Source organism: Hermetia illucens, chromosome 4 (genome assembly GCF_905115235.1).
Source record: "Hermetia illucens chromosome 4, iHerIll2.2.curated.20191125, whole genome shotgun sequence".
In the NCBI taxonomy this organism is placed as follows: Eukaryota; Metazoa; Arthropoda; class Insecta; order Diptera; family Stratiomyidae; genus Hermetia; species Hermetia illucens.
Window position 1 is genome coordinate 114,925,007 of NC_051852.1, and position 21,090 is coordinate 114,946,096.

The 21,090-nt window shown below is 39.5% G+C and overlaps 1 protein-coding gene across 2 annotated transcripts in view; it reads right to left on the reverse strand.

The window, feature by feature from the left end:
- LOC119654485 (tyrosine-protein kinase Shark) overlaps positions 1–21,090 on the reverse strand; it is a 52,079-nt gene that overhangs the window by 15,570 nt on the left and 15,419 nt on the right. The window contains exon 1 of one of the 2 annotated variants that reach the window (XM_038059906.1): positions 18,157–18,351. The exons of the other annotated variant lie outside the window; for it this stretch is intronic. The gene's annotated coding sequence lies outside the window, so the exon portion shown is untranslated. Of the gene's footprint in view, positions 1–18,156; positions 18,352–21,090 lie in introns of those variants that run through there. 2 annotated transcript variants of the gene reach the window in all.

A 21,090-nucleotide genomic window follows, 5' to 3' on the forward strand; every position in this document is an offset into this window, starting at 1 on the left:
AGAATGTCGTCCTGTCAACCAGTCAGTACATTATTTGACCCAGGAACAAGGTCTTCGAAAACAAAAGCTAGCACCACGGAAGAGGAAGAACAGAGAGCTTGTGGGCTTGTGTGCTTATCAGCCGCGAATCGCTCTGATACAGCACCTGCCACCAGTGCTTTAAGTCGAGCTAATGACTGTTTCGGGGCCAGTCACTGGTAGAAAATCATACACCGGACATATTTTCACGTTGAGTGGCCCTTCCGTTTCTTGGGAATCAAAGAAACGATTGTTTGGGGAATTTGGTAGTGACGTATGATATTCCAATAATGTAAACCTTTAGAAGCTTTCCTGTGAAGTTTGACAACAATGTATTGTTTGGTACTTAAACGCATAGATTTTTTTCAGGAGCTACTTACTCCCTAAGTAGCTAAGCACTGAAGAAAGGAGTAAGCAGTAGAAAAAAGGAGTAAGTAGAAGTAAGTATTTATTATTATTTACCATATATAAAAATTTACTTGTAAATGAGAAGTTATGCGTTTATGTTCTAAAAAGACTTGACAAGCATCGGAAACGGTAATTAATCTAAGTGTTAATTGGTTTTATAGTTACACTCGTTTGCGTTGGAAAACAAGGACTTTCGTGTGTTAATTAAACACATTTTTAATGGGGGAAGATAATGTCCAAGCCAAAAAATGTTACCGCAAGTCTGCCCCTCGGAAACAGTGATTTGTATGTGGTTCAGTAACTTTAAATATGGTGATACATATAGCCAGAAAACATTGACGAAATCCCTCGCATCGTTTTGAAAAGCCGAAAAGTGAAAGTGCGCGAAATGGGCGATTTTTAAGGTTTTGTGTGAAACGAAACCTTATTAGAATCGATTCGATGTCTGTCTGTCTGTCTGTCTGTCACAGCCGATTTATTCGGAAACGGCTGGATTGATTGTCACGAAAATTAATAGGAGTATGTGATCTGCCGTTCCCTTTACATGCAGCAACTGACGCCATTTTGTGTTAAGTTTAAGGGGGGCTCCCCATACATGTGAAAGGAGGAGGGTGCAAAATTTTTTTTCACAGAATGTAGCCATGTGGGGTATCAAATGAAAGGTCTCAATTAGTACTTTTCGAAACTGCTTCAATATTTGTTATTGGATGAAACATAGGGGAGTGAGTGCTCAAAATATGACCATCAAAAAGTGTAACAGGTCTCGTTCTCAGAACCTATCCAACCGAAAAATCTGAAAAAAATCGCAGTTGTGCATCTCTACGAAATCTAGGCCTCAAAATATATCCGGTTCCGATACCTGCACAAATAAAGTTAATACTAGTATATTTTCACATTTTGGAAATATACCCGGCACCCCCCTTATGTTCATCCCAGAAGCACAGAATTTGGCAGGCATATAATGAAGAACATGATGCACAATTTGGTGAAGTTTGAAGAAAGTCAAACTATTATTAACAAAGTTATAAAGGGTAAAACTTTACAATTTTTTGTGAATTTCGTGCACTCTACAACCTGCATGACGTCATCATCGCATATCAATTCGTGAATACCTCATCGAAGTAAGTTCGTATGAATTGGGTGGAAAAGAATTATTTGTATATGAATATCAATTATTCCAACGGGACATGTGTGTATGTAGGTATATAGTATATGCGTGCTAATGGACTTTGCGGGTAGTGCCTAATTCAGATAGATATAGGAAAAATCGGAAATATGGGTACGATCAATTTATATACGTGCCTATATGTGTACAGTATTCGAATATAGGCAGTTTGTTTGTTTAGGGTGAGCGTAACATATACGGCTGTAATATGTACGTATGTCTCGTAGTTTTGTAGCTGTATACGAATAGAAAATTTCTTAGATAAGATGAACACAAAACCTTTATACCCGAAGCGCGAGCTTCCGGTATTCCGACTTGTTTAAAGTAGTTGCATGAATACTTGCCTATAAAAAACTTTTGTGCACAATGTCTGCTGCATTTGCTCACAATTTCCGTACTCTCATTATAGGATGGATACTTATCATCTAGTAGAATTCCCATTGTGAATATATAAATGCCCAGCTAGTGAATCATGGCCAGTCATAATGCTCATAATACTTCTGCAAGTCTTTCTCCTTTTCGACAGGATAAACTTAGCAGTATAATTGTTTGGTTCTTACAGGAAAAGTTTGACATGCCTAGCAGCACTAAGGTTCTGTCACCTGTCTTTACGAGACTGGGGACAGGCTGCTGATAGTAGCATTAGCCAATGTTACTGCCACTCCAATTGCTAGTTCTGATTCCAGCATGGGGAAATTGAACTTTCTTTTGTTAAGATGCCCGAAATTTCATTTACCTCTACTGCAAAGTGACCAATACGCAGACAAATTTCACCGTATTGAATCTAGAAATAGAGTGTCTCCTTTATTCCTGAGCGATTTTTGAGGTGATCCAAAGACTGTTCAAAGCTCTCAAACGCAGTTACAGATTATGATGCGCCTGTCCTTCAATCGCTCATCAATCACGAATACACTTCAGCGTGAAGGACTGTTACATATTATAAATAATAATCGTTGGCTTAACAATCCATATTGGATCAGACCCTGGAAGTGTGTTAGAGCACTTCATTCAAGACCGTAACGGTACACTACAGGATTACAATACCCTGTAGGAAGCAATGTGGTCAGCATTGCGCTCGCCCGAGATTATTACCCTGATTTGACTCAGGTACTCATTCACAGCTGAGTCGACTGGTACCCAACGTCAAATCACGATACAAATCACACTGCCACCAGTGAGACTTGAACCGCGATCTTCCATACGACAGCCTTGCGCTCTAATCACTCAGTTATCCGGAAACATTACATATTGTCCTAAGGAAAAAAACCACTTCTCACCCTTATTCGGAAGGCAGATCCAGACCAAACTTCAATACATCCCGGACATGCATTCTTCTGGTTCATCGCAGTTTTTTCTACGTTTGAGAATAGTTATCGTATCTTCTACCAAACAGATAATAATTGCGTCGAAATTTTCGTAGGCTAAAACAGAGATAAAGATCAAAAGGAATTTCGTGTTTAATTAAGGCAATGCTTTTAGCGAAAAAAAATACTGTTGAAGCCAAGGCTTGGCTTGATAAACATTATTCGGATTTTGCACCAGGAAAATCAACCGTTGAGAAGTGGTTTGCTAAATTTAAACAAGGCGAAATGAGCACCGACGTCGATGCATTACAAAATTGCGTAAAATGGGCTTCAAATTGCTTCTGATTCCACCGTATTTTCCAGATCTGGCCTCTGCTACTTTTTCCTGTTCTCAGACCTCAAGAAAATGCTCGCTGGAAAGAAATTTATCGTCGACGAAGAGGTAATCGCCGAAACTGAGGCCCATTTTGAGGCTAAAGGCAAATCGAACTATAAAAATGATATCGAAAAATTGTATGACCGCTCTAATCGTTTATCGCCCACGAAGACAACTATATTGGATAAGAAAATCAAATTTTCAAAAAAAAACAAAAAAAAATTTCTATGTTAGTCTACGAACTTTCCAGTTCAACTGTTATATGCGGTTCCGTTCTGTTCACGAGTTACTATGAGGTGCCCAAAGTGTGCGGTCAGCTAGTTGTTGACTTATCTGTTTCGAGGATTTTTGAGCAAAAGGATTGAAGAGAGATGGAACGATAGTTCTCAGCTGGAGTCTAGTTTCCGCGTTTGAGGATAGGGATAATAAGGGTCTTTTTCCAAAGATGAGGGGAGTGGCATTCTTCTAGACTTTTGTTGAAGATTATACACAGACGGAGGAGAATGGATTGTTTACAGTTGACAAGGAAGAGGTTAGGAAGCCCATGTGGACCAGGCCCGACATTGATTACCAATGAGGAACTCAACCAAGAAATGGGTCTTACCCCTTTCTTAGTTGAGGAATGGCGAGGAATTTGGAACAGCCTGCAACTAGGGGAGGCATGGAGGGCGTAGTGGTCCAAGAAGTAAACACGGAAGAGAAGTGAGAACTCAGTTGGTCTCAGGATTGTTGTGGATAGTTGCCAATAGAGTCAGCAAAATTAATAGAAGAAGGGAAAGATTGGGTGGAGCTAAGGGAATAGCGAATATGGTTCCAAATTACCGTGAGCAAGGGCGGACTCGATGTTCAACAGAACGTTGATTAATCATAGACTTTAGGCGTCATTCTTCTTCCGCAGTGCATGCGGATGTTTTTCTGGGTCTCCGTGTTGAACCAAATTGGCTAATAATGGAAAATTGTAGGAGAAGAAAGGATATAACAGAAGAGGAGATCGGAAAGGATATTGGAAAAGTTGCTAAGAGTTTGATCACACTTTGAGTTAGATAATTTGACCCCAGTCGAATTAAACAAACGCTAAGTTGGGACCATCAAAGTAACCTTTGCAGATGTTCAATTTAGTTGATTTACGCGCGGTTTCAAACTCAAGTGAGTGAGAGGTGGCGCTGAAGCAGATTTGAAAGGAAAAGATCCGAAGTGCTGTCCAAGCAGTTTTTGGTGGTGTTGAATTGCAGGATAGAAAAGGTATTTATAAAAGATGAGAAGAGAGGGGTTGTTGGAAGGAATCGGATGATTAGGCCAGTTGGCCACGGAAAGGTTAAAATCCCGGCAAAGGAAAAAAACGGAGGAAGGGGAACTTGAAGAGTTATGACAAACTGTCAAACAATTCGGCGCGGAGCGGATGTTTAATTGCAATTAGGATCCTATCACGAGTGGTCTTATGTCATGTAGCTTGGTCCTTGTCACAATAAAAAATGGAATACGCTTTGACCAGTTCGGAGTTTATTATTTTATCGTCGAGTCAGGGTTTAGAAATACAGATCACATGATGCTGACCCAGCGCCCAAGGCCCAAGTTTGGTTCTTAAACCACTTTTTGGTAAAACAGGTGAACACGGAACAAATTACATTGATCGGCGGGAAGACGGACTATCCTGAAATTTACAAGCGATTTGGTGCGCTTCTACGGCTTGATGAAGACACCTTTAGGCCAGAAAGGATTAGCGAAAGAAGCTATCACTCGGTAGAGTTGTTGTCTTTTGTCAGATTAACACAAGACAATGGTGAAAGTGAGTCGACTTTCCTCTTGAACACCAGCCTGGAGACAAACAACTGATTTGGTGAGGAGGTCGCCTTTAATTAGAAGCCACTGACGCGAGTAGAAGAATTTGGATTTAGAGCAATGTCATCATGTTGGGATAGGTACGATGGCAAAGGGTTGGGTCAGTTGAACGCGCGTATGAGCGAGACAGGATCGGACACCTTTCGGAATAGCTTCAGTGGCTAACTGCGCAGCGTGCTGAGTAATAGATTTGGCTTCAGGTGGGGCAGTAGTCTGCTTTCTTTAGACAAATAATTAAGTTCTTCATATAGAAATATCTTAGGCACCTAATGTAGTTTACCTGTCGGCTATCTAGACAGACATTCATTGTTTATATTTTTTCGGACATTAAAACGGCAGTCAAAGCTTTAAGCGAAATCTTGAAAAAGTATGATTATGATCCACCGTTTTAAAAGGGTAATTCATCGCAGTCTTATTTGATACAGAAAGTATATCTAAAACAAGGGGGGGACGAAATGATTCGGCCTATACTTGTCAATAGCAACTGTTAAAGATTCAAGTGAACATATTTACGTATGGAAAAGATATCCACTATTGGGGCGTAAATATTTTGTTGTGACCCCTAGACCTCTGATGAGAAAAATGTGCTAACTGCCATTGTTCTGCAATCAAACTTGCATTTTCCCTGCTTACATTGATTAACTACAAGTCAGAAGTGTACATTACAGTGAAAATACTTATCAGCTCGCTTAAGTCAGCACTATTGCATGCTGTAATAATCACAAAACGACGCTTCTACGAAAATTGACTCACTGAAATCATTCACACTGGACAATCCAAACTATCTAGATAGGTTAGCGGTTGACGCAAGAGATAACTAGGGGGAGTAGTGAAAATAAGAAAATCGTCTCAAAGGTCATCAAGTCAAATTTACTCGTCGGATTAGTCGACTTCGCGTTTATTTCTATACGGGGCAGAAAGTTCTGGTTTTAAACCACTCGCGATTGTAGTAATTCAATCATATCTCAATCATATGTATGGTGAGCACTTCGCTGTTTGCAGAGTTCAATCCACAACCATGTACACGAGTTTGTACGCAGTTGCAGTCGACAACAACCTTTTACATCCTAATTAAGATTTCCATTGTGCAGTGCGAGACTTGGGCCAGAATCCGACTTTCTTTGTGTTTTTATGCACATGAAAAAAAAAATATAACCCGAGAACATGAACTTTTGTTGTTTGCCGGGTTGACCACTACCATAAATATGAAGTGCTGGCTAGAATAAAGGCCATATTTGTTCAGAGTGCAATTACCCATATGGGAAGAAGTAAGCGATAATCAACAATCATGACGTATTGCTGCCTAGATGTTGACGGAGACTTGTAGGATTGTACTATTGTGCGACGGTTTTCAAAATAGGAGGAAGTTTGAACATTGACAAACTATCACGACTTTTGTCCGAATTTGACTATTTAATTAGCGATAGTACGAATTGTCCCATAATTCGTAAATATTGAACTAAGCTTAAAAGATAGCTAGAATAACATAGGCTGCAGAAACTTTCGGAATAGGGCATCTTTCAATGTTTGGAGTAGAGAACTGATTTTCAGAAAATGAAAAAAACTTCAGTGTTAGAAGCCTTTGATCTGGTTGAATGAGCGCAATAATGTGCAATTAACCGTCTTTTATATAGTCGCAAAATTGTTGCGTTTATTTGTCAAGAAGTGGATTGCTTAGCAATTAATGAATTTATTTTATTAAAACAGTCGTTAATTAAAAAAAAAAAAAATAATAGTGTAAATTATTTATAGAAATAGGACAAAAAATGAAAGAAGATTTAATTTTCGTTTAATAAAAATCTCAGTAATTTTTTATTGTTGATTTCTTTCTCAATCAATTCAAGACTTTTCCAACATTTCTATTATTATGAAAATACTTCTAGGATTCAGAAAGTGCAGATAATGCTTCACCATCTGCAGGAGTTAGTTTTATACTTTATTATTTATTTCTGTAGATTTTCGACTTCGTTGTCGTCTTCGGTTATTTTGGTGTTGCATTCCATCACTTTTGCTACAATTTTCTCATTTGTTCTGCATAGAAGGTATCCTCTGAATTCATCTTCCGAAATTGGCAAATCAATGATTTTTTCATAGACAAAGACATCAAGTTCGGAGGGCTTCCATTATTCATTGCTTTTTTGAAACAGTTTTGTGTTGTGTTGGGAGCAGCTAGCTAGCACTAAAACCTTTTAGCAAGTTTTGCAGCTTCTAGAATGGAAGTTGTTTTTGCAAAATCTTGCAGCGTTTTGAAACATTTTATTATTCCTTGATGGGGTAACTGAATCAAGCTTCGTTTATTTTCTTGCAGTTTGCCTTGACCACTATAAACAATTGAATTATAATATGGTACAGGAACTAACTACCTATAAAGGAATGAGATTGTTTTGCTCTTCCAATCATAAAAATATGCTTACTAGACCCATGGAAATCACACATAAAAAGCAACGATCTTCTCTGCATACACATTTTTATTCTAGGGACATTGTCGCTCCGATATGTTAATGTACATCGAAGAAGTGAATTATTACCAGCTTGGCGATCAGCTCGGTCGCTCGTTTTATGAAAAGAAATATTTCCACGGCGTTTCTATCTATGAAGCCACTCAGAAGTGGCCTTTTTAAATACTAATCACAGGTATGCGGCCGTTCAACAACAAGTTAATACGTAGATTTGAATGAGTAATTGGGTTTCAAAATTATCAGCAATAACAGAAATCAGAAAAGCAACAAAAATAAGTAAATAAATAAACAAGTCGAAAAACCGGAAGCTAAACCCCTCAGGTTTAAAAGGTTTTGCGTTTCCCTATGTGAGGAACCATGGGTGCACGACAGTTCCTTGTGTACTTGGTGAAAATTCGATTGCTCTCTATTTTTTTTAATGATTTGATCTGGAAAGCACTGTATTGATGGCAGTCAATCTCATACGCTTCACACTAGGAGTTCAATATTGTAAGCAGATGTGAGGAAGCTACAACAAATATAAACAAGTCGGGAAATCGGAAGCTAGACGCTTCAGGTAAGAAAGGTTTTATTTGCTTGTTATGTAAATATATTTAAGTGCAGAAATATCCCACGTGTACGTAGCCCATAATGTATATGTACATATATTTAGCATGTCAAATTACTGACTTTAATGTGATATTGATATTTAGTATTTTGGTTGCAGTTAATTTACACGGAAACGATCATCTTGTACTGTAACTTTGCTGGTAATTGTACGATGTTGATCGCCACAACCACTCACAACCTGGAGATATCATGCTTCATACAATAATCTTTATTGTTGCATATTGAGCAGATATGGAGATGGAGAGTATTTTGAGGCCTGCGAACCGTATTAAGGCAGCTTCATGATTTTTTTTCAGATTTTTCAGTTGGATAGCTTCTGGGAATGGTTCCGTTAAAGAAGTCAGCAATTTCGACACCCTGCACTTCCCGCCTTTCCAACAAATGTCAAAACTAAGACCGGCTTCGAAAAGTACTAATCTAGACTTTTAATTTGATATCCAAGATGAGTATATTTGATGAAAAAAAAGAGTACACCCCCCTTTTGCATGTATGACTCCCCCCCTAAACTCAACATAAAAAGATGTAAATTATTGCATTTTTGGGCGTTCACAGTTCCCACCTTCTCACCAAATTTCGTGTCGTCTCTGAGAAAAGTGCATGTAACAGACAGACAGACGGACATAGAGCCAGACAGACATTATACATTGCACCGATTTTCGATTTTGTTTTACAAAACCTTAAAGAGGACTGGGGAGAAGTAGATTTTCCATTTTAATTTTCCAATCGAATTCAATTATTCTCGTTATGTTTTTCGGTCAATTTCTAAGAGTTGGTAATATATTATTGGTATATTTATTTGATCAGATATCGGAATGGGACATATTTTGAGGCTTAAATTTCATATAAGTGTTTTAAACAAAAGCGTTGGAGAGAACTAGATTCTTCATAAACGTTCTTTATAAATATTTCATGCGAATTTCAATTATTCTCGTTATACTGACGTCAGCATCTCATTTGCACGGCTTAAGATGTAGTATATTCCCGTGAAATTGATAAGTTTAAACTGCTATGACTTTGACACTAATAGCATATGCGCTATACTGCCCCATATGCCTTAACTTAAGACTCCTAGGATGAAAGAGGGCTTTTTCAGTTAATTTCTAAGTTACTAATATACCATTAGTAAGTTTATTGGAGCAGATATCGGAATGATACATATTTTGAGGCCAAGATTGCCTATAAGCGCATAACCATGATTTTTTTCAGATTTTTGCGTTGGGTAGTTTCCGAAAATGAGTCCTGTCTCACTTTAAGTATACACCTTTTTTTTAATCCCACATTTTGAAACCTACGTCAAAACTAATATCAGTTTCGGAAAGCATTAATCTAAACCTTCCATTTGATAGTATCCGGATAGCTGAGTGGTTAGAGCACAAGGCTGTCGTACGGAAGGTCGCGGTTCAAATTTCACTGGTGGCAGTGGAATTTGTATCGCGATTTGACGTCGGATACCAGTCGATTCAGCTGTGAATGAGTACCTGAGCCAAATCAGGGTAATAAATAATAGCAGCACAATGCCGACCAAATTGCCTCCTGCAGGGTATTGTAATCCTGTAGTGTTCTGTTACGGTCTTGAATGAAGTGCTTCAACACACACTTCAATTGGATTTTTGCGCCAACAATTATCATTATTATTTCATTTGATACCCCACATTACTACGTTGGTTGAAAAAAAAAAATGACATCCTCCTTTGCATGTATTTCATAGTTCCATAAAGTTTCGTTCGGATCGGTTTAGCCGTTTTGTAGAAAAGTGCCTGTGACAGACAGACGATAAATCGATTTTAATAAGGCTTTGTTTTACATAAAACTTTAGGAAAGTATGCACATGTTTGTAGCATGAGACTGCTATCATTTGTTTAAAGAAGTAACTTGAGTTTGCATTTAACTGTATCTTACTACATGACGTGCCCCTAATTCGTCTTAAATTTATTTTGCATTTGCATTTGTTGCAAATTATTAACCAGACTCTAGAACAAATTTGAAGGAAAAGGCGTGTGGGTAAAAAAATGCGTGCACTTAAAGAGAATTTGCGTTTATGCTTGTTGCACTGTATATCTCAATTTGGCGAAATAACTTATAATAGCGCCAGACTATTCACCATTTTCAAATCGTTGCCGCTAAAAGCAACTAGTACGATAAAGATACCGCGTCCAATTTAGTGAACTAAAAACTTTACAAATTCTTAAAGGCAAGCAAGATAGTATGTGGTATATTGATCATTGCAAATTTGGAGAAGAAACTTACTTGCAATCCTGTCGGCTATTCATTAGCAATATTGGGGTCGTTAAAGATTAAAAGTAGACACTGTCTCAATTTAGTTTGTATAACTGCTCTCATTCCGAGTCTCATTCGCTTTAGGCTACACCGTTGAAATCTGCTCCAAATATTCTCGCCATCTGTTCGTCAATTGGCAAACAAAGTACCGTTCTTATCATTAACACAACAAAGTATTCGATATATTCAAGTTGTTGGTGTCGGCTTTTGACAAGTCGGTACAGACCGCGTACAAAGTCTCAATTTTATCGTAAAGGTCCTTGAAACAGACCGCTCGGGTAACAACGATCGAGCCAAGTATCTCAGTTGATGAACCGCTTACCAGGCTTGGTGACCTTGAGTGTTACATAAGTCGCTCTTTGAATCTTATTTCCAACTTGACTCCACGATCCTTCGGAGTTCGTAATGGTCGTGAGATCACCCCTTCTCTTCTCTCATGCAGTCACCATCATTTAATTCGAGACAGCCTAGGGTGTTCCTCACATTGTTTTATCGGTGGCTTGATTTGCAAAATAGCAATCAACGACCGATGCTGAGGTGCGGTGGTCTCATAGGGAACGGCTTTGCAGTCAGTGGCGGTGATAAAATACCATCGTGTTATGAGGACATTGCCGATTTGCGTTTGTTGTTCCCACTATACAGTGTGGGAAGATGAGAAAATTGTTTGATAAACCATATATTGACAAGTACAAGGTCATGAGTGTGCTGAGCACTAGGAACCCTTTTTCCCATGACACATGCTGCCATCTACCTTTTCATCCACGTAACCGCAATGATGAGATAGTCATCGACAAGCACTTTACAGGCCTTTCTATCGGGTAGTTACCAGAAGGCATCTTTCTTGACATTGGATCGACCTGTCAGCGGTGCGTATCAGCTGATATAATAGTGAACTTCATCAACTGGTTTTCAAATCGCATGATTTCTTTAGTGGCATCACAACAACCCTCTTAAATGGATATGCCGACACTATATTCAGCGCTTGGGCTACCAAACTAAAGAAGTTTATAGCATTTGTTACCGCGTCTACGTTCTATGTCGCAGCTTTTGGCACCACATTATCGAGTTTCTTGTAGAACTCATATGCAGGTATCAATGCGTCTCTTCCGTAGTGCTCTTGCGAGTTCCTCCGTCTTTCCAGTAAGGGTACCAATATTTAGTGTGTAGATACACTTATTTGTTTGATTCGGACTAATTTACTTACGCCCTGAAGTCGTCCGTGCGTCAAGAACTCTTAGCTATTTCCAAAAAGCACCGCGTCCATTGAGATCAACGCCCTAGCATTTCCTCAAGGCTTTGTAATTAATGGCGATCATTTTTTTGACGACATTGAATGCGCTTTCTCAGTCCGTCTGTCACCAAAAGAGATCAGAGAGGATTTAGCATAGTGAAATAATCTTATTTCTTTCCCTAATCTCAGCATTTTACTTGTGTTTTACTGAGGATAGTATGAACTACGTTGCCTCAAATCATCCTCCTTTTTCTGTGCTTGGGACCAGCATGATATGTAATTAACATGGAGGAGTTTATTCTTGCTATGCTTTCGATTCAGACACGGCTCTAAATTGTCGATGAACCGTGCTGCCATTCTCCCGCTTGACTCATTTTGAGTTTGTCTCGTTTTTTACGAGCAACCACCTTTCTTAAGTCTGCTCCTTTTCGGCTCAAAATGACTTTACGTTCCTCTGCGAGGAGCCAATGGCTATCACCCTCGCGATCATCATCACAGTCGGCTTTGAGACAGTGCGATAGGCAGGCGCCATTCGCAAAAGTTGCCATCTCTGCCCGTGAGCAAAACGCGTACAACACATCTTTTTGCCAAGGACATCAACCCATACCCTCGCATCATAGAGCTTGATAGTATTTGATGGGAGGTTTTCAGAATCGATTTTTTTTTGCATAGGTCGTTATTTTAGCTATTCCAGAATACGCTCAAAGCAAAATTCGTGGTCCTTTAGATTTCATAGGGGTAGAAGCGAGCGATTATCGTATGCAGGCTTAGGGTCTAACACCCAGGAAGTAGTCGCTTTATATCCTTACGAAAACTAGTAGCATTATGTAAATAGTATATTTATAAATACTTGGCGTCAGTCCTTTGTACGAGTGCATATGTATTTGTAGTGACTGTATTTTGTTGGTAATTAAGAGCGATAAATGTCTTTTTATCCAAAAGAGGATTTTTCAAACAAGTTTTTTGTCAGTTGTTTTTCTCAAAACGACGTTTTTCACATTTGCCGGAATTCTGGCTCAAAATGTAATAAGTAAGTCGATCATCACGAAATTTGAATGTATGATTTTTCACTAAATTACCAAGAATATGAACCTATATTTGGGATGATGGGATGCGTAATTAGTGAAAAAAACAGTGAAAACCGAATTATCTTTTTTTTAACATCTGTCAAATTTTTGATTTTGATTATTTTCAGCTACATTGAGGTTAATATTCTTAGAAAATAAGTAAGTGATGTAAAATTAAAAGCTTTTTGGTTTCCAATAAAAATTGGAGCCGTTAGACATCGCGCAGTTGAAGAATTCCAGTTACGACATTCAGCAGAATATTGTCGCGTAACTCTTTTATTTTCAGCTTAAACTTTTCAAAGAAGTTCACCAAAGTTGTTCTCAATATGACTAATAAAGTGTCCAAAATATTGCGACTAGATCACGGTTTAGATCCGCCTGCCGAAAAGGGCGATTGAGTAGTAGGTCGACCGAACCATCGCAGGTTCGCCGAAAAACCAAAAAATGTACCATCCCCTGGAATTTCTTTGCAAAAAAAAACTAGATTTGCCGGGAGCTCTGATGACGTCTACCCGAAATATATCACCACATTGCCTCATAATTTACGACCCTTTGAGAAGACGATACAAGTGCTGAAGTCTCGATTCTTCCCGCATCCCGACTTCATAATTTAGCACCGTTTTCAATAAAACCTGTACAAGACAATGACCTTGCCAGTCCTCATGTATTCCTCGGAGACATGGGTTCTTAGCAAGAAGAATTGCGAACTCTTGGCCGCGTTCGAGAGAAGAATCCTCCGAAGAATTTTTGGCCCCCTACATGAGGATGGGTAACGACGAAATCTATGAGCGATACCATGACCGTGAAGTTGTGGATAAAATCCGGCTCAATAGGTTGCGTTGGGCGGGTCACTTAATTCGTATGCATGAGGATGATCCAGGCCGAAAAGTCTATAAGGGCAATATCTATAGTAGAAAAAGAAGATGAGGCAGACCTTGCCTGAGATGGCGTACGTTAGGACACCAGATAGCTTTTAGGGATATCGAATTGGTGGACCTCGGTGCAAAAGCAGGATATCTGGAGTTCCTTATTAAGGCAGGCTTAGACCGGATGCCGGTTGTTGTGCCGATGATGATGTCAATAAAACCCGCTGCTAGTGGATCATTGACCACTACACACTTTCTATTGTTTTTGAAGACATTGTTGGCCCAGTATTCGCGCATGTTTTCAAAAATGCCGTAACATCACTACCGAGCGCAGTCTACCTGAGCCCATTAAGTATGAAGTTCAGCACTACATCAACCCTACAGACTCCCCACCGCAGAAGTTCGCGGTTACACGGAAAGAATTTGAAGAACTTCTTAAAGAGGGTATTTGGAGACCTTCAGATAGACATTGGTCTTCGTCACTTCTTCGCCCTAAACCCCGATTACAGACGTTTTAATGCCGAGACGATTGCAGACTGATACACCATTTCATTTATTCAAAATTTTGCACCCACAACTCAAATTGTCGTATTTTCTCAACCTTGGGCTTAGTCAAGGCATATCATCCAATCACTGTAGCTCCCGCAGACTTCCCGAAAACGGCTCACCTTTTGGACTTTTCGAGTTCACTAGGAGAACTTTTGGGCTGTGCAATATGACGCAAACCTTTCAGAGGTTTATCCACTCCATGCTGCGAAACTTCCATCTTTGTTTCGTCTATTTGGATGATGTTCTGGTCGCATCTTCCTCTGAGTCCGAACATTTAAAGCACATCTAGTGCATTTTCCAACGTCTCCTTGAGGTTTGGTGAGGGTTGAGAAATATCAATTCTTGCAACCGTAGATGAGATTCCTCAACCACCTGAATACCCTTGAAGGCATCCAACCGGATCCACTCAGAATGCAAGCGATTTCGAGCTTCCCGCTTTCGAAAACAGTGAAGGATCTGAGGTTTTTGAGCATATTTAACGTCTACCATCGTCTTTTTTTTTGGTTATGGGAGCCCCGATGATTTCGTGATCCCCAGAGGTGGTCCAGGCGTTTGAGACTACACTTCTGGCACTTCTTCAGCAAAATGCACCATGGGTGCTGCCCTTCGGAAGGTGAACGTAACCTGCCAGTTGTTGAGCTTCTTTTCCAAGCAGCTAAACATCGCTTAATGGAACTGCAGCATTTACGATCATGACTAACTAACTAAATACTTCCGATATTCCCTTGAAGGCAAGCTGTTCACAATGTGCACGGACTATAAGCCCCTCAGGTTTACTTTGAAAAAAAAAAGCTTCTCGGACTTCCTCCTCTCGCTAACTTCGGCACATGAGTTTTATCAGCTAGTTCGCTTCTGAGATTCTACTTCAGAGGCTAACACTTACACATTTAGGGAGTTTCCTATCTTTGGTTCAACGTCCAGTATACACTGCTCGGCCTCAGACAAGGAACCAAGGCCATATATCCCGCCCGATTTCGGTAAGGAAATATTTCACGCCATTCACAATATAGGGCACACAGGCATCCGGGTAACGAATCGGTTAGTCAACGCAAAGTATTTCTGCCCGTCCATGAACAAGAACATTAATTCTAAAGCAAGACAGTGGATCGCATGCCAGAAGTGTTATACTCCGAAACATGTGAGGAAAAATTAGTGGCCTTCCTTCGGTAAACCAAGCGTTTCCTTATAATCCATCTTGATTTAATTGGTTCTTTACGAAACTCAGAGCGTTTCAGGTATTGCCTCACAATCATCTATGGGTTCACGCGGTGGTCTCTGAAAAGCGTTTCTGCACAATCTTGTGCTGAGGTCATCTATCAAGAGTAGATTCCACGGTGCGGTGAACCGATAGTTATAATCATCGAGGAAGGAATCCAGTTTGAGTCCACCCTTTTCTCAAAATTAGACAAACTCCTCGGTTTCAAACGCCACCGGACAACCGCGTACTTCTCGCAGTCCAGTGGGATACTTGAAAGATGGCAAAGGGTGTTGAAGGCCGCTATAAAGATGCAATCCAGTGGGATACTTGACAGATAGCAAAGGATTCTGAAGGCCGCTATAGAGATGGAAAATTACCCTTCTTGCTCGCAAGTCCGCCCACTTGGTTTCCTTGGACACCAGACAGCCAATGGCGAAGAATTTGCTGGAAGTCCTGCAGAACTGATATGCGGGGATAACCAAAGACTCTCCAACGACCTTGTAGTCGACATTAGGTCGGGCCTTAACACCATCGGATTGTTGTCTCTTGAAGGATGCGGTGCAAAACCATCATGTAATTGACGTGGCCAAGGACGTTGACGGCTGCACGCAAATACCAATTAGGGGAATGTATTTTGGAGCCCGCTGCACCCTACCAGGACCATACCATTTTAACCTCCACGTCGGAGGCAGGATCAGGAGGGCCTCTTTGGTCCAGCTAAAGCCTTTCTTTTTACTTGACATGTTTTTCGAAGTCATGGCTAATTTGTGAGCCACCGTTTTAAAGGGGAAGAGGTAATTGACAAGAGTTTTCATTGGGGTTGAAAAGAGAAGACCTACCCTTTTTTCTCGATAAACTCCCCACCCTTTTCGGAGATGGGCTTGAAAGTTCAACTTTACCGATCGTTTCAAATTGCTGTGATGCGTTGGACAAACTAATTGCGGCAACTAAATATGATACGGATTCGTAACGAAAGAGGGTCTAAAAGGACAACGGGGATCTGTTACTTCACAGTAATTAAGGCGCAGACGTCTGACTGAAAAGCGATAATATTTTTACAATAAAATATGCCCTGAGTCCAGAACAATTAACTTGAAAGTTCGGAATAACAAACATTCTAGGGCGATAAACTCCGGGGAAATCAGACAAGGAACCAAAGCAAGGCTGGAATTTAGATGAATGTTTCAACGACACCGACAGTGTGGTCTAGTCGGTGACTTCCGGAAAAGGGCTAGGTTTCCGCGTGGATGAAACAAGATCAATTCAAAAGTTTACAGACGACGAAGTTGATAGTCCAACCGCAGATTACTTATGGAAAAAACTAATTTTTCTCAATAAAAATAAATTGTTTATGTCAAATTCAAAGGTAACCCGATAGAAATCCAAACGAGAATACAAGGAAATTTCCAAAGAGGAAGGTTGCCAAAATGGTTTACTACGAAAAAGTTTAAATACAATTAGATAATGCAACAAATCACGTCTGCCGACATTCATTACAATTGATATCTACCGATAACATATCTAGAAAAGCTAAAGCATCTATCATTGTAGGAGGGAACTACACCAAATACAAGAAAACAAGGTTTTACCAAAACTAATGTTCTTTTTGCAAAACAAAATATTGGAAGAAGAAATCGCAAAATTGAAATTGTTTGCCCGTAAACCGTGATTAGCGATCACAGAAAAAAAAATGGATTTTTTGCTTCCAGACGTTGCAAAACCGGTTTGCGAAAATTATCAAAACACACCGAGTGGAAGCTATGTAGAGTTTTAGTTAGGGAATGCCTGCATGGCGGGGCCCATTTTAGAACTGCAGCCAATTTTTGTCTCTTTAGCCATCAAGAAGCTGAGCGTTTTTTTACTCCTGCACCATCGTCAGCATCGTAGACATCACAAATGCCGTATCTCATTTTATGATCTAATCTCAATGCCACGATTCCATTTCAAAAGGTTTTTGAAGAGAAAGGACAGCATGCATGATGCGATCAATAGTGCTTTTGTCACAGTAAATTTTAAGCCGCAATAAAACGTGCACCGTCCATCGAACAACAAAGTCACTGTGCATGAGAAGAGGTTTATTACTTGAATGCCAACTCTCCATATGAATTGATAAAGGCAATAATGGTGACTGATCTCGCATCATGGGTGAGTTTATTATTAATTAGTACGATGTAGGGATGGATTGTCCTGTCCTGCTTATCAGGCACTGAGTGGAACGGAAGAGCTTTACTGACTTAACAACAGCAAAATACCGCATGCGGGTTGGGATATGAACTCTGTTCATAGAAAAGGGCTTCTACAAATATGCGAGGTCCTGGTTTAAATTGACTGGGTTTTTCTATATAGAAGTAAAAAAGCAGTTTGTCAACTTTCCATTGTCTGAGAGAGCACAAAATTATTTAGCCCTTTATCACTCTCATCTCGGCATATCGACACAAAATACGAACTGCAAATCTTAGTTGTCACACACTGTTCCTATTGTCAACGTTCTGATCAGAACAAGAGGCTCAGATGCCGTCTTGGACGCTCCGCCTAATTGGATGCTCGGAAAGATACCAGCCAATCTTCCAATTGTCTAGGCCCAATCAGTCGCAGCAAATAACAACAAAATTGTGAAAGTTTACAAACATAAAAGGTTAAGGCTGCCCCCCTGGCCCCAACTTGCTACAATCAACATAATTTTCTCCGCGAATTCCAAGAATTCAGTTTTATTGCGACCTCCGCTCGGCCGAGTCAAGACGACGGCGGCGACGGCAAAAACAATCCACTGGAGACACTTTTCGTACTTACGAAGGCGTTTCGAGGCACTTTCCAGCAAATCGACGAACTGATTTTAGCACTTTTCACTCTTACGACACCGCACTCTTGTTACATTACAAAGATGGTCTTCGAACTGTTCTGGGCGCAAGGAAAAACGAAAATTGAAGGGACGAAACGACCGAAAACAAGCACTCGCGATCGACTACGTTTCTTTTGTGCAGTCGCGACATTAGATCGGAACCTGTTGACAGCCTTCCGTGTCAAACTGACAAGCCCTGGATGATCGCGGGTCAGCGCAACGTACGATCGCGCACGCCGCACGCACATGTACAATTCCGGGCGAATGTACTAGAATAGCGCTAAAATGCGCGAATGTTTGAATAATTTGTTTGGCATAAAGAGTATGCGATCATCATATGATAATAAGCTCTTGAGTAAATCAAACGATATCATTGAACAAATCTCATTTATATCATTTCCCTGATAACTGGTGTTAAGATGTTCTAGCCTTGACAAAATGACACGTCAGGTGAATTCTGAGAAAAACAACTTCCGGTGGTGTTTCGAAAGAAAAGTGGGTTGTTATGGGAAGGTGGAATGAATATTAAGTAATTTTTAGTCATTTTTTGCATGATTGTAATTTATTATCGTATATCCCAGGAAAGGAGAAGGCGTTTTGATTCAGTTTTTGTGTGGGAGGCTTTACATTAGCATCTTCATAAACAGTACAAGTAGGAGTAAACGGAAAGTGTTTTGCCTTAAGAATTCGATCACAAGACGTACAGTCACAGAGAACACAAAAACAAATGGTTATTGATTCTTTGTAAGGATGTGGGTGATAAATTTAAGGAAGTGATAAATAAATGTAAAGAAACATTTGTACTTCCATTAAAGTAATATTAGCAAATAAACTGCCAGCTGCATCGAAAAACTTTCCCTTGTGGGGCATTCACTACAAATCTATAAATTGACTTTCAAATACTTAGAAAAGTACTGGTAAATGCCGACAAAATCCATGTTTTGTGTGTTATGAAAGTTTGCTGAAAGTTGCTGAGTGGTTAGAGCGCAAGGCTGTCGTACGGAAGGTCGTGGTCCAAATCTTACTGGTGGCAGTGGGATTTGTATCATGATTTGACGTCGGACACCATTCAACTCAGCTGTGAATGAGTACCTAAATCAAATCAGCGTAATAATCTCCGTCGAGCGTAATGCTGACCACATTGTCTCCTACAGTGTACTGTAGTGTTCCGTTATGGTCTTGAATGAAGTGCTCTAATACACTTCAAGGGCCTGATCCAATATGGATTGTTGTGTCAACGATTATTATTATTATGAAAGCTTGTTCCTTTTAAAATAGATATTTGAGGAATAGATAAATTATATCCGCTTGATACAACTAAGCAGTGCACAGTAGTCTAAAATTGTAGAAAGACTGACCAAAATTCAAACAAAAATCTATTTTTTTTAACCCTAGATTGTCAACCATGAGTCAAAACGACTCCTGAAAAATTCCCCACTACTAAATTTCCCTGTACTTTGATTTCACAACGATCTCTGTCTGGGTATGCTTTCTCCAATCAGTCGTCAGTATTGTAAGGCTGTTGGAATCTTTACTCTTCTTTGAGGTTGGTTCGTTTGAAATTTTGGTATTCATTTTGACTCATGGTTGGCAAAATGTGAGTTATTATGATCAGTCGAAATGATTCATGGTTGCACTTTTGAGCCAAAATGACCCATGTTTCGTGCTAATTTCCATTTTTAAGGTTTTGTGTAAAGAAAACCTTATTAAAATCGATTCAATACTTGTCTGTCTGTCACACGCACTTTTCTCCAAAACGGCTAAATCGATCCGAACGAAATTTGGTGGACAGATGTTATTAATTTTGACGTGAATTGCAAAGTGCGTGAGTACGGAGTCAAAATTTACGCACTTAAAGTGAGACAGGATTCATTTTCGGAAACTACCCAACCAAAAAATCCGAAAAAAATCAGGAAAGTGCGCTTAGATGAAATCTAGGCCTCGAAATATGTCCCATTCCGATATCTGCTCATATAAACTTACTAATAGTATATTACAAACTTTTAGGAATTGACTGAAAGTTCATCCTAGGAGTACTAAATGCGCCGGCATAGAGGGCAGTCTCGTGCATACATATGCCAAGTTTTATCGAAATCCGACTAGTAGTGTTAAAGTTATAGCAGTTCCAACTTATCGATTTCGTGCGAATTAACAGCATCCTAAGCCATACAAATAAGATGCTGACAAGAGTGAAATTATGCGGTGTTTCCAACTTGTTTGCACTGATGAAGGGAACAAGTGGTTCCCGAAATATCGGTATTTGCAAGAATAAATACCCACACCAACGAAAAAGAAACAACAAGTTTTTATTACTTCAAGATGCTGACGTCATAATTAACGAGAATAATTGACATTCGAAGGAAATATTAAAATTCCATTCATGAAGAATCTACTTCTCCCCAGTCCTTTTTAAGGTTTTGTTTGTAAAACGTGGGGTGGGAAGTGATGATTTCTTTAACGGACCCATTCTCAGAAACTACTCAAACTAAAAATCTGAAAAAAAATCATTAAGCTGCCACTATATGAAGCTATATCTGCTCAAATTAAGTTAATACTAGCATATTACCATATTTTTTGGGAAATTGAGTAAAACCCCCCTTAAGTTTATTCCAGAGCTATAAAAGTTTGTAGTAGTATAGAATATAATATGAAGCATGTTATCCCCAATCTGATCAAAATCATAGTATTACTAACAAAGTTACAGCAGCTCAAAGTTGACTTTACCGTGTAAATTTATTGCAACTAAATATCAATATCCCACTAAAGTAAGTAGTCTGATATGCTAAATGCATATACATAACGGGCTACGTACAAATGGGATAGTTCTGCATTCAAATATACTCACAGAAGAAGCAAACAAAACCTTTCATATCTCAAGCGCCGAG